At 43.1% G+C, this 15315-nt stretch overlaps 1 long non-coding RNA gene across 1 annotated transcript in view; it reads left to right on the top strand.

The window, feature by feature from the left end:
- LOC140739752 (uncharacterized) overlaps positions 1-15315 on the top strand; it is a 108708-nt gene that overhangs the window by 73273 nt on the left and 20120 nt on the right. The window contains exon 4 of the long non-coding RNA XR_012101737.1: positions 10831-10876. This is a non-coding gene — a long non-coding RNA (uncharacterized lncRNA). The remainder of the gene's footprint in view (positions 1-10830; positions 10877-15315) is intronic.

Here is a 15315-nt window from a genome sequence, read left to right as displayed (position 1 = left end):
GCAGAGCAGCCCTCTCATATTTGGTCCCCAAATGTATAATATAGTGCATATTATGAATGGTAGAGAAACTTGTGCCTTCAAACCCTTAACACTTCATGAGTGTGCCTTATAGTTGTGTAGTGGTGTTTAACAATTGTTCAGGTTGTGTGCTAGAAAGGAAGAAGGGACAATTGAGTGCAGCAGTTAGTTAATCTGGGAATGCCTGGTTGGGAGTCATAGAGTCATAGAAGACTACAGCACAGAAACAGGCCCTTCAGCCCATTTAGTCTGTGCCAAACCATTTAAACAACCTAGTTCCATCAATCTGCACCTGGACCTTAGCTCTCCATACCCTTCCCATCCATGTACCAATCCAAACTTCTCTTAAACATTCAGAGTCCAGGTCCAGGGTGCTTTGGAAGTAGCTGGAGGGATTGTGGTCTCAACTGATTAGAGGGTCATTGGCAATGCTATTGTCCACATTAATGGCTATTAGGGCCTCTATCTAAATTTCCTCCAGTAAGATTTGCAATTGAATCTTCAATTTATTACTCTAACATTTCAGAAACAATGCAAGTAAAATTATTTTTTTTGGTTAATCTACCATTATAATGTCTCTTCAGAGTTTTCATTTTAAATGAAGACTGCCCGACTGGCAGACCACAGTTCGTGCAGCTTCAGAGCTGTGTGTCAGACATGGCTTTAAGCAGCACTGGGGCCCCACAGGGGACTGTATTGGCTCCCTTCCTGTTTACCCTGTATATCTCAGACTTTAGATACAACACTGATTCATGTCATCTGCAGAAATTCTCTAATGACTCAGCAATAAGGAAGGACGGGAGGATGAATACAGGACACTGGTGGAATTCTGTCAAATAGTGCAAGCTGAATCATCTACAGCTCAGCATTAGTAACACAAGGGAGATGGTGATGGACTTTAGGAAGAGCAGCAATGGTGTGAGTTTCTGGGAAAAACGAGGAAGGTGCAGAATAGATGTATTCTAATGAAAAAATACTCAAATGGCAAAATAGTACAACTGTGGCTGACAAGGGAAGTCAAAGCAAATGCAAAAGCAAATGAGAGGGCATACAACAAAGCAAAGTTTTGTAATAAGACGGAGGATTGGGAAGCTTTTAAAAACCTACAGGGAGCATCTAAAAGAAAAAGATGAAATACGATAGCAAGCTAGCAAACAATATCGAAGTGGATACTAAAAGCTTTTTCAAGGATGTAAAAGTAATGAGAGTGGATATAGGACTGCTAGAAAATGAGGCAGGACTAATAATAATGGGGGACAAGGAGATGGCATATGAACAAAATGAGTATTTTGCATCAGTCTTTACTGTGGAAGATGCTAACAGTATGCCAGATATTGAAGGGTGCAAGGAAAGAGAAGTGAGTGCAGTTACTGTTATAATGGAAAAGGTGCTCAAAAAGCTGAAAGACGTAAGGGTACATAAGTCACCTGAACCAGATGAACTGCACCCTAGGGTTCTGAAAGAGGTAGCTGTAGAGATTATGGAGGCATTTGCGATGATCTTTCAGAAATTATTGGACTCTAGCTTGGTGCCAGAGGATGGAAAAATTGCAAATGTCACTCCACTCTTTAAGAAAGAAGGAAAGGAGGAAAGCAGTAGCAAGGAAATTATAGACCCGTCATCAGTGGTTGGGAAGATGTTGGAGTCAATTGTTAAGGATGAGGTTATGGAGTACTTGGTGACACTGGACAAGATAGGACAAAGTCAGCATGGTTTCCTTAAAGGAAAACCTTACCTGATGAACCTGTTGGAATTCTTTGAGGAGATTACAAGTAGGATCGATAAAGGGGATGTAGTGGATGTTGTATATTTGGATTTTCAGAAGGCCTTTGACAAGGTGCCACACATGAGGCTGCTAAACAAGTTAAGAGCCCATGGTATTACAGGAAAGTTATGGGCATGGTTAGAGCATAGGTTGGTAGGTAGGAGGCAGTGAATGGAAATAAAAGGATCCTTTTCTGGTTGGGTGCCAGTGATGAGTAGTGTTTCGCAGGGGCCTGTGTTGTGACCACTTCTTTTTATGCTGTATGTCAATGATTTAGATGGCTTTGTTGTCAAGTTTGCAGATGATATGAAGATTGGTGGAGGGCCAGGTAGTGTTGAGGAAACAGGTAGGCTGCAGACTTAGACAGGTTAGGAGAACGGGCAAGAAAGTGGCAAATGAAATACAATGTTGGAAAATGCACGGACATGCACTTTTGTAGAAGAAATAAATGTGCAGACTATTTATTAAATGGGGAGAAACTCCAAAAGTCTGAGATGCAAAGGGATTTGGGAGTCCTTGTGCAGAACACCCTGAAGGTTAACTTGCAGATAGAGTTGGTGGTGGAAGGCAAATGCAATGTTAGCATTCATTTCACGAGGTCCAGAATACAAGAGCAGGAATGTGATGCTAAGGCTTTATAAGGCACTGGTGAGGCCTCACCTTGAGTATTGTGAACAGTTCTGGTCTCCTCATCTAAGAAAAGATGTACTGGCATTTGAGAGGGTTCAGAGGAGGTTCACAAGGATGATTCTGGGAATGAAAGGGTTATCATACGAGGACCATTTGATAGCTCTGGGTCTGTACTCGCTGGAATTTAGAAGGATGAGAGGGTATCTCATTGAAAACTTCTGAATGTTTAAAGAGCTAGACTGAGTAGATGTGGAAAGGATGTTTCCCATGATGGGGGAGTCTAGGTCAAGAGGGCACAGTCTCAGGGGAAAAGGGGCATCCACTTGAAACAGAGATGTGGAGAAATTTCTTTAGCCAAAGGGTGGTGAATTTATGGAATTTACTACCACAGGCAGCTGTGGATGCCAGGCCGTTGGGTGTATTTAAGGCAGAGCTTGACAGCTTCTTGATTGGACATGGCATCAAAGGTTATAGGCAAAAGGCCGGGGAGTGGGACTGAAGAGGGGAGAAAAGAGGATCGGCCATGAATGGCAGAGCAAACTCAATGGGTTAAATGGTCTAATTCTGCTCCTATGTCTTATAGTCTTAAGGTCTTATGGTCCACAGAGTGTCCTGAGCTAACTAAGCTTGCACTGCTCCCTGTTACAATTGATGGTGAGGACAAGGTTGTGATGAGGATATACAAGTACCTGGGGGTGCACCTGGATAATTGAGTTGAGTGGAGAGCCAATACAGAGGCTGTGTACAAGACAGGCCAGAGTCATCTCTACTTCCTGATGAGACTGAGGTCCTTCGGAGTATGCAGGCCTCTCCTTCACATGGTCTACAAGTCTGTTGTCACCAGTACAATCTTCTATGCAGTGGTGTGCAGTGGCAATGGCATCAACACGGGTGATGCCAACAGGCTCAATAAACTGATTAGAAACGCTGGCTCTGTTATAGGAGTCAAAATGGACACATAGGAGGGTGTGGTAGAACAAAGGACCCTATGGATAATCCTAGCAATTCTGGACAATGTTTCTCACCCTCTGCATGCCACCTTGGCTGAATCGAAGAGCACTTTTTGTAAAGTCTAAAACAACTGTGCTGCTCCAAAAAGTTCTATATGAGGTTATTCTTACACTCGGCCATTAGGCTCTATAATGAGTCAACCTACAGCCTGGGAAATGATGGCCCCCTCCTGTTAGACTGTTCGAGGTAACTTATGTTTTTATTCTTTATGACTTCTCTTTTAATATTCATAACTGTGCATTTGTAATGCTACAGTGACACTGTAATTTCCTTTGGGATCAATGAAGTACCTATCAACCTATCTAGGCAAATTCTAGTCATGCCTTTCAACTAAACCTCAACACTCTTAAGATGTCAGAACGCTGAGCTGTAAATAAAATGCTAGTTGGTGCTGATAATTTTGCAGTTCCAGTAATTAGTTTATATAATACAATATAGTAATCATATCACCATGGTAATGTAGTGGTTAGGACAGCGCTTTATGGTACAGGTGACTGGGGTTCAATTCCTGCCACTGCCTGTAAAGAATTTGTTTCTGAGCTGTACTTTTCCATGGGTGGCATGGCTTAAACTGCCAGAAGGTCCCATTCCAAGCCAAAATTGAAAAAATAAATAAATATTCCTTCAAAAACTAAGGAAATAATGATTAAAGTGCTTACTCAGAAAGATAAAAAAAGAAAGTTGTACTTGTCATGAGGAAGCATAAGTTCTGAGCAGAGGAAGAGGGAGTGGCAAAGAGGTGGAGGGCAAGCAGCAACAAGCCAATTAATGATACTTGAGATGGAAAAATAAACTTAAATAAACTTAATGATTTGTCTGCTTAAACCTGAGAAAAACACAGAAAATATTTGTAATTTGATTATCTCAACTTATGGTAGTGCAGAAAAAGAAGTTATTTTAAATCTGAGAAGGTAATCTCCTTTTCTAATGGGTATGAATACTGAAAAAACAAAGTTTGTTGTTAATTATTTCAAGTTGTATCTCCAGTCAGATTGCCTATGGCATTAACGTCATTGTTCTTCAGACACTCGTCATACAGCACTCCATGCAACTAACACATTTTCCACTTTAGCCATAACTTTTTATGTGCTGAACACAGAAAAGGGGGTGGGAGTTGTGCAATGGAGTTTCTACAGACATGTCTACAGACATTTCAATGAACATCTGTGAAATGAAGCCCAGGGCCAAAAGAGGCTGTAATAGTATGGATATGTGTTGGCACCTTTGCCTAGTGGATAAGGCATCGGATTAGTAATCTGAAGGTCACTGGTTCGAGCCTCAGCTGAGGCAGCGTGTTTGTGTCCTTGAGCAAGGCACTTAACAACATATTGCTCTGCGACGTCACCGGTGCCAAGCTGTATGGGTCCTAGTGCCCTTCCCTTGGACAACATTGGTGGTGTGGAGAGGGGAAGGCTTGCAGCTTGGGCAACTGCCGGTCTCCCATACAACCCTGTCCAGGCCTGTGCCCTGGAAACCTTCCAAGGCACAAATCCATGCTCTCACAAGACTAATGGATGCCTATAGAAACACAGTTAACTAAAGATAGAATGCAATAATTTATGTTAAATGGAAGTTATCAATTTGGTGGAAGATACACAATAGATTTCCTACAAGAGCCATTGTTAGCACTAATATGTATTAATAACACAAAATTGGGGGGTGACTGAGCATTTAGAAGTGCAGTAAATTAAGTAAAATGACAGGGGAGTTTTATTGAAACCAATCAAATGATGAAAGGCCCAGATAGGGTGGACGTATTGTATGGGGAGAAGGCAGGGGAATGGAGCTAAGAGTGATGATAAATTAGCTATGATGGAATGGCGGAGCAAGCACTATGAGCTGAATAATTTAAATCTGCTCCTGTGTGTTATGGTCTTATAGATAGATAGATAGATAGATAGATAGATACTTTATTCATCCCCATGGGGAAATTCAACATTTTTTCCAATGTCCCATACACTTGTTGTAGCAAAAACTCATTACATACAATACTTAACTCAGTAATAATATGATATGCATCTAAATCACTAACTCAAAAAGCATTAATAATAGCTTTAAAAAAAGTTCTTAAGTCCTGGCAGTTGAATTGTAAAGCCTAATGGCATTGGGGAGTATTGACCTCTTCATCCTGTCTGAGGAGCATTGCATCGACAGTAACCTGTCGCTGAAACTGCTTCTCTGTCTCTGGATGGTGCTATGTAGAGGATGTTCAGGGTTTTCCATAATTGACCGTAGCCTACTCAGCACCCTTCGCTCAGCTACCGATGTTAAACTCTCCAGTACTTTGCCCACGACAGAGCCCGCCTTCCTTACCAGCTTATTAAGACGTGAGGCGTCCTTCTTCTTAATGCTTCCTCCCCAACACGCCACCACAAAGAAGAGGGCGCTCTCAACAACTGACCTATAGAACATCTTCAGCATCTCACTGCAGACATTGAATGACGCCAACCTTCTAAGGAAGTACAATCGACTCTGTGCCTTCCTGCACAAGGCATCTGTGTTGGCAGTCCAGTCTAGCTTCTCGTCCAACTGTACTCCCAGATACTTGTAGGTCTTAACCTGCTCCACACATTCTCCATTAATGATCACTGGCTCCATATGAGGCCTAGATCTCCTAAAGTCCACCACCATCTCCTTGGTCTTGGTGACATTGAGACGCAGGTAGTTTGAGTTGCACCATATCACAAAGTCCTGTATCAGTTTCCTATACTCCTCCTCCTGTCCATTCCTGACACACCCCACTATGCCCTGTCATCAGCGAACTTCTGCACATGGCAGGACTCCGAGTTATATTGGAAGTCAGATGTGTACAGGGTGAACAGGACCGGAGAGAGTACGGTTCCCTGTGGCGCTCCTGTGCTGCTGACCACCGTGTCAGACCTACAGTCTCCCAACCGCACATACTGAGGTCTATCTGTCAAGTAGTCCACTATCCAATCCACCATGTGAGAGTCTACTCCCATCTCCGTTAGTTTGTGCTTTAAGATCTTGGGCTGGATGGTGTTAAAGGCACTAGAGAAGTCAAGGAATGTAATCCTCACAGCACAACTGACCCCATCTAGGTGAGAGAGTGATTTGTGCAGCAAATACGTGATAGCATCCTCCACTCCCACCTTCTCATGGTCTAAATAGTGGGATGGCAGGGGGAGGGAATCATCCTACTTGAATCACTGTAATTCTAATGAAAATAGACCACAGTGAAGTCAGGAAAAGTGTTCCAAGATTTAGATCCTGAATGCCATTACATAGAAGGCACAGCTCCACTTCTACTTTCATAGAAGTTTGTGTAGATTTGGCATATCAGCTAAAGTTTCGATGAGCTTCTATGAATGCAGTGATTTTGTGTGCAGTTTTTCATTGATTCTGTTGTGTTTCTTTGCATTTACTGTGAATGCCTGCATGAAAATAATTCTCAGGCTAGTATATGGTGACATATATGAACTTTGAACTTCAAAATTTTCCTGTTAAGCCAGCCTGGCCATTGCCCTCTGAGCTCTCTCATTAACAAGGTATTTTCTCCCACAGAACTGCCGCTCACTGGATGTGTTTTCTTTTGTTTTTTGCACCATTCTCTGTAAACGCTAGATACTGTTATGCATGAAAGCCCCAGGAAATCACCAGTCTCTGAGATCAAACCACCCCGTCAAGCACCAACGATCATTCCGCGGTAAAAGTCACTTAGAGTAGACTGCAGAATCTCGACCCAAAACATCAGCTGTTTATTCCCACCCATAGATGCTGCCTGACCTGCTGAGCTCCTCCAGCACTTTGTGTGTATTGCTGAAGATTTCCAGCATCTGCAGCTCCTCTTGTGTCTATAATTTGGTAATCCTGCTTACTACTATGACAATTTGAATATTATCATGGAACTTCAGCCTATAACAGGAGAGAGTCCAGTTGTGCCAAAAGGTCTCGACGCAAAACGTCAACTATACTCTTTTGCATAGAGGATGCTGGGCCTGCAGAGTTCCTCCAGCATTTTGTGTGTGTTGCTCAGATTTCCAGCATCTGCAGATTCTCTCTTGCTTGTGAGCGTCTTTTGTTGCCTGATCACTTTTAAGGAAAGGAGTTTCAACTGCAAATGGGTGGTGTAAATATTACCACTTGTACTTCTGGGCTCTTATAAAATCTCAGAGCAGATGACACAACTGCTGCTGTTGGTACTAGTGCAGGTGACATTTATAATCATCTATAATACCACATTTATGTGACCAGTGAGGAAAATTAAATATTTAATATTCTTAAATCAATACTGGTTTCCTGAAGAATCAAATATTGTCCGCTTCCTATTACTGGACTTATAATAACAACTAATTTAGAAAGGTCATTTTTGCCAGAGTGGAATTACCCAGTTGTATTGTGATTAAATATTCCATCTTCAAAATGTCCTTATCTCTATGTACTAGATTAAAATATTTACTCAGAAAAAAATTCATTTTAAAGCTTTGTTCAATCAAGATGCAGATATGTGACACCAAGATTAACATCACAAATTCAAAGTAGTTAATTTTCAGAGGCTAATTATGATTCATTTATTCCAGGTAATGCAGAAAAAACAAATAAGTCTGGTGGGTGGCTGTAACTAACGGATTTCAAATTTCTGAATATCTGACAGATGCAAATACGGACCTAAGCTGACCCATGATACATGCGCATCTGCATCAGTGGTTCAGCATATGGCTCTTGTAACAATTGCTAATTGTGAGCAAGATAAGGAAAAGAGAAGGCAAAAAATCAATAGCAAGAGAAATGTCGAAAAGCAATTCATTGTTTCAGGAGTGAGACTTGCAATTTTAGTCACCCTTTTCAGTGCCCCTGAGGAGGAGTAGCAATGCACGTCCCGAGGCCCTCGGTTGGTCAGAATGTTGCATCCCATGATATGTGTATATGCTAGGGCAGTACGACGTGGAGAGCAAGCTGTTGCCCATGTAGCAAGCTCCCCGTCTCCATGCAGCTGATGAAACAGCAGAAACAGATACAGTCAGGCACCAGCGGTGTTGCAGGAGTTGCCAGTCAGCGTTAAACTCAAAGTAGTGCTGCCTTTGGCATTGTAGCTCTGGGTTTTTCCTCAGGGTTTACTCAAAACCTTCCCCGTGAGTAGGTATGGCTGCAGGACAGCGGAGGTTTGAGATCAGGGTTTTCCTTCTCCTAGGTGAGTTGCCAGTCATGGCTGATGAGCCCCATCTGCCTGAAGCGACTGGCTTTAAGATGCCAGTAGCCTGCCTTTGCCCCTCCTCTTGTCAAGAGAAACAATCACTGAGCTTAGTAGCCAAGCCACATGTGAAAACCAGGACCTGGACTAGGTTGGCAGAGACTATTTGTGATGTACGCCATTGAGAAAATTTAATAGGTAGTGGGAGTCTATCCCCACTACCGTCCCTGGCTATTACAACCTGAAGCAACCATATCATTAAGAGTATAAACACGAGATACTTTGCAGATGCTGGAAATCCAGAGCAGCACACTCAGAATCATAGATTCATAGAAATCTGCAGCACACTACAGGCCATTCAGCCCACAATGCTGTGCCGACCATGTAACCTATTCTAGAAATGGCCTAGAATTAGCCTACCACATAGCCCTCTATTTTTCTAAGATCCATGTACCTATCTAAGAGGCTCTAAAAAGACCCTATTGTACCACTCCACCACTGTTGCTGGCAGTTCATTCCACACACTCACTACTCGCTGTGTGTAAAACTTACCTCTGAATCCCCCTTGTACCTATTTCCAAGCACCTTAAAACTATGCCCCGTCATGTTAGCCATTTCAGCCCTGGGAAAAAGCCTCTGGCTATCCACTCAATCAATGCCTCTCATCATCTTATACACCTCTGTCAGGTCACCTCTCATCCTCTGTCGCTCCAAGGAGAAAAGGCCGAGTTCACTCAACCTATTCTCATAAGGCATGCTCCCCAATCCAGGCAACGTCCTTGTAAATCTCCTCTGCACCCTTTCTATGGCTTCCACATCCTTCCTGTAGTGAGGCGACCAGAACTGAGCACAGTACTCCAAGTAGTGAGGTGACGAGAACTGAATACAGTACTCCAAGTAATGCTGGAGGAACTCAGCAGGTCAGGTGCATCTATGGAAATGAATAAAAAGTCAACACTTCGGGCCAAGATCCTTCATCAGGGTGGGAGAAGAAATCAGAATAAGGTGGGGGAGGGGATAGTGTACAAGCTGGAAGGTGATAGGTGAAGCAGGTGGGTGTGGGGGTGGGAAGTACTTACTTTAGATTTAAAGTGGATGGCTTTAAACATATCTACTTTGAAATTCATTTGCTGAAGTTTTCCAATTTGCTTAATATAATATATTAATACCCATTAATAATGTTATGCTTACTTTTTAAATTCTGCTTATTTTGTATTGGAATGAGATGGGCAGTGAAAGTGTAAAACAGGAGCATGTAAGTTCAAAGAGAATAAATGGGAGAACAACGTGAAAGAAACAGCACATTGAGTGAAGTTAATATTGTGTAATTAAAAAAGAGAGAACATAGGCAAAGATCATTTGGAAGAATTTAAAATAAAAGTGAGCAAGCAAGCATACCCGAGCAGAATACAAAAAAAACTCTGGAGGAACTCGGGTGGTCAAGCAGCATCTATGGAAAGGAATAAACGTCCAGACTGGAAAGGAAGGGGGAAGAAGCCAGAATAAGGTGGTGAGGGGAGGGGAAGGAGTACAAGCTGGTAGGTGATAGATGAAGCTAGGTGAGGGGGAAGGTAGGTGGGCTGGGGAGGAGGGATGAAGTAAGTAGCTGGGAAATGATAGGTGGAAAAGGTAAAGGGCTAGAGAAGAAGAAATCTAATGGGAGAAGAGAGTGGACCATGGGAGAAATGGAAGGAGGAGGGGCACCAGGGAGAGGTGATAGGCAGGCGAGGAGAAGAGAAGGGGACAGGTGGTTGGGCCAAGAGTGGGAAATTGAAGTAGAAGGAAGGGGAAGGGGAAGAATATTCAAAAGTAGGAGAAATGGATGTTCATGCTATCCATTTGGAGGTTACCTAGACGGAACATGAGGTGTGGTCGTCCAACCTTAATGCGGTCCTATCATGGTAGTAAAGGAAGACATGGACCAACATGTTGGGATGGGAATGGGGATTGGAATTAAAATGGCTGGACAACGGGAAACACTACCATTTGTGGATTCAGTGAAGGCTCATTAAGAGCATTCATAGGTCACTACATACCAGCACTAACTTTGCGTAATTTTCATTTTGTAATAGCAACGCATTTGCAATGACCTTGGACCTTGTGGGCAACTTCATGCTGAGCCATGGTTTGTGGCTGTCAAAAGCCAATAAATCAGCAACTTTCAACTCCCTATGTGTTTCGTGCCACTATTTGAAGGGTGTCATTTCATATACAAAAGATGGCAATCACATTAAATTTAACTTTATATTCCCAGGAAATTCAAGGCTATTGAAGTTTTCAAGTGAATGTGGCACTGGCAAGTGAGTATTTCTACAAAATAAAAAGCAATAAGCTTATTGATCATGGAAAATTTTTTGAGGTTATTGAATCATTTCCTCCTCTGGGATGTGTTCCACTATTGCTGACCTGCTCTACTTTCTTACCACTTAAAACTCTGTGGGATTGTTCTGGAATTCAGTGTATACTCAGGAATTCAAAGTGCTAGTGACCTACGCCAATGTAACTTAATGCTGCTTGCCCCTGATGTTAGTACATGCACACACACCTCATCATCATTGCAGTGTCCAGCCAGTGCCAGATACACTGTTTTGTGATGTGTATGTATTCAGTTGCTGCTAGCATCAACTGCAGCTAACAGGTACTGATCAACACCATGTTGCACAGTACAGGCCCTTTGGCCCATGATGTTGTGCTGACCTTTTATACTCCAAGGTCAATCTAACCCTTCCCTCCCACATAGCCCTCCATTTTTCCGTCACCCTTGTGCCATGCACCATAACTTCAAGTTGCCTCTAACTACCACAGTTTTGGGAGGATTGGAATTGGAATTTGTGTATCATTGTCAAATCTACAAGACACGGTGAGGAGTTTGTGTTACATACCTTTTATACGGATCAAACCATTGCACAGTGTAATGAGGCTGAGCAACACAAAACAGTAACAGAATGCAGAATAAAGTGTAACAGCTACAGAGAAAGTGCAGTGCAGACAGTCAATACTGAGCAAGATCAGAACAAGGTTGATTGTGAGGTCAGAGTCCATTTTATCATACTAGGGTACCATTCAATGGTCTTATAAAAATGGGATAAAAGCTGTCCTTAAGCTTGATGGTATGTGCTTTTTGTATCTTCTGCCCAATGGGAGAGGGGAGAAGGGAGAATGTCTGGAGTGGCTGTGGTCTTTGATTATGCTGGCTACTCTACTGAGGCAGGAGAAGTACAGACAGAATCCACGGAAGGGAGGCTGGTTTCTATGTTGTGCTGAGCCGTGCCCACGACTCTCTTTAGTTTCTTGGGGCTACTCTCGATTCCAGTCAGAAGGATGGAGGGGTTTCTCCATCTTCCCCAGCCCAGGAAAGTCCTGAGGTCCATCTTCAGTGCCACTGTCAGATGTTAGCAACCAACATCAATTGCAAGATGGTTTCGGCCCATGCAGCAGTTGAACGATCATGGTTTGGGGTCAGTAAATAAATGATCAGATCTAATCTCTCATTAACTATATAACAACATTCAGATGCTATTCTATTGTGGACACCCCTGTCAGTTACTAATAATAATCTCTATCAATCATGATTCATTCAGATGTCGTCCACAACTTTACATACTTCCCAATACTCTGATATTCACATTCACATATGTTTATGCACATTGCTGACAATTCAATAATTTGGAAACAAATTATAAATGAATATTTGCAACACTCACTGATACAAACATATGAATTTAAAGCAGGAGCAACCTCCCAAGCCTGCTTAGCCATTTAATAAGATGGTGACTGATTTCATTTTAACCTCAACTTCCTCTTTACTCACAGTAGTATTTTGCCCTATTGCTTATCAAGAATCTGTCTCTAGCTTACTCAATGCTGAGGGAAATTAAAAATAACCAAAACTCTGCCTTTAAGTGGATAGTCTTTATTTTTATGGAGTCCCCTAGTTCTATGTTTTTCCCCAAGAGAAAACATCCCTTCTACATCCCTCCATGGAAACCGCTCAGAATCTTTATATTTTCTAAATGCTATCAGATACAAGACTAGCCAGTCAGACTTCTTCGACCATAAGTCCATAAGACATAGGAGCAGATTTAGACATTTGGCCATTCCATCATGGCTGATTTATTAACCCTCTCAACACCATTTTTCTGTCTTCTCCTTGTAACCTTTGCCATCCTTGCTAATCAGGAATCTATCAATTTCAGATTTGAATATACCCAATGACCTAGCCTTCTCAGCCATCTGTGTTGATGAATTCCACAGATTCGCCACCCTCCAAATAGAGAAATTCCTCCTCATCTGTGTTCTAAAGGACAGGAAAGGAGTGGAGGGTTATGGGCTGAGTGCGGGTAGGTGGGACTAGGTGAGATTAAGAGTTCGGCACGGACTAGGAGGGACAGAATGGCCTGTTTCCGTGCTATGATTGTTATATAGTTATATGGTTAAAGGGACACCCTTGTATTCCTTGTATTCTGAGGCTGTGCTCTCTGGTCCTGGACTCCACCACTATGGAAAACATCCTCTCCATGTCCACTTTATCAAGGCCTTTCAATATTTAATGGGCTTCATTAAGATCCTCCCCCGTCCCATTCTTCTAAACTCCAGTGAGTATTGCCAAAGAGCCATTAAACACTCCTCACATGTTAACCACTTCATTCTCAGAATCATTCTCATGAACCTCCTCTGGACCCTCTCCAATTCCAGTGCCAGCACGTTCTTTCTTGGATTAGGGGCCCAAGACTGCTCACACTACTGCAAGTTTTATCCAGCCAATGTCTTACAAAGCTTTCTCTTAAAGCAATCTGTCCTTTCCAGGTGCAGCACACAATCTGCTGGAAGCACGCAACAGGTCGAGCAAAATTGGTCTGCTTTGTTCTTTGAGCAGAATATCAGTTGCTCCAGATTCCATCATCTGCGGAAAGCTACTGCTGTTTCCTTGGGCATTAGGACTTCTTTGGAAGAATAAAGAAGGCTGATGCTGTATGACCTACTGAGTTCTTCCAGCAGTTAATATGTTGCTTCAGATTTCACCATCTGCAGGCCCGTGTGTCCATTCCAAGTATCAGATTTCTTGATTAAAATAGGTGCAAACACCTAGGTGAACAGCAGTGGCTATGTGCAGATGCTGAAATATGGAGCAACAAAAATCTGCTGGAGAATCTGTTGAGTTAGCGGTTTTGTGAAACACACTTTCAGGAGGAACACACTTGTGTTCCCATTATTGTCACACTACCATCAGTCACCTCTCTCAGACCACTGCAATTTATGGCAAGACAGTGCAATTAGAAGCAAGGTCATCAAATCTCATGGCTGCCTGAGATTATCCCACAAGATCATCTGCAGCTTCCTGAAAAGCAGGAATCCAGCCTTCACGCAACCTGGCCAGAGCCATTGGAAAGCAGTGTCAGCATTGGACCAGAGGAGTTGAATAACCAGGCTGATTGGTATGTGTGGTGAACTACATATACCTGTCTGGACACGCCCCCCCCCCCCCCCCCCGCTGACTGCTCCTGTGGCTCCTCCCACAGACCCCGGTATAAAGGCGATTGGAGGCACTGCTCCTCCCTCAGTCTCCAGGATGTTGTGTGATGGTCTCTTGCTGCTGACGGTGCTTTCTTCCAGCTAATAAAAGCCTACCTTGACTCACGTCTCCGAGAGTTATTGATGGTGCATCAGTATGCTTTCCTCTTGACTGGGTATATTGCTATGTTTAGTTTCAGAAGGCCTTTGACAAAGTGCCACAGGCAAGGCTGCGCAACAAGATATGAGCACATGGTATAAGAGGGAAGATACCACCATGAATGGTTAACTGGCAGAAGAGAGAGAGAGTGAGGATAAAGGGGTCCATTCCAGGGTGGCTACCAGTAACTAGTGAAGTTCCACAGGAGTCAATGTTGGGAATGCAGCTTATACGCTAATGGCCTGGATGAAAGAACTGATAGTTTTGTGGCCGTGTTTTCAGCTTACGTATAGATAGGTTGAGTGGCAAGTAATGTTGCAGTGGCAGTGAGTCTGCAGAAGAACTTGGACAGGTTCAGAGAGTGGGCAAAGGAATGCAGTGAAGGAAGGCATGTGTCCTGTTGTAGGAATAATTAAGGTGTAGATTATTTTCTAAGTGGGGAGAGAAGTCAGAAATTAGAGGTGCAAAGCGACTTGAGAGTCCTATTGCAGGATTGCCTTATTGTTAACTTGCAGGTTTAGCTGGTAGTAAAGACAAATGCAATGTTAGCATTCAGTCAGGGAGAAGGCAGGAGAATGGAGTTGAGAAGGATAATGAAACAGCCACGATTGAAAGGTGGAGCAGGCTCAATGGGCTGAATTCTGTTCTTATGTCTTCTATTGTTTGGTCTTGTGGTCATTTTGAGAGGACTGAAGTATAAAAGCATGGATGTACTGCTGAGGCATTGCTGAAACCGTGTTTGGAATATTGTGAGCAATTTTGGGCCCCGTATCTAAGGAAACAAGTGCTGGCCCTGGAGGAAGTCCAGAGGAGGTTCATAAGTTGATTGATAGATCCAAAATGGCGGCACGACGCAGCTTGCAGCGGCCACTCCGGAACTGATTATCTGTTATTTGTAAAGTGGGGTGCCGTGCGCATTCATAATCGATTGAAAACAGACATGGAAGCACGGAGAAACATCAGGAAATTCCAGGAAGAACTTATTCGTTGCTGCTGCTGCTGTGAGGTCCGGGACTCTGCTGGGAAGAACAGGCCCCCAGTCCTCGGGGTCACGTTGCCGTTGGCGGG

This window comes from Hemitrygon akajei, chromosome 2 (genome assembly GCF_048418815.1).
Source record: "Hemitrygon akajei chromosome 2, sHemAka1.3, whole genome shotgun sequence".
Taxonomy (NCBI): Eukaryota; Metazoa; Chordata; class Chondrichthyes; order Myliobatiformes; family Dasyatidae; genus Hemitrygon; species Hemitrygon akajei.
This window is presented reverse-complemented; position numbering and strand designations above follow the sequence as displayed.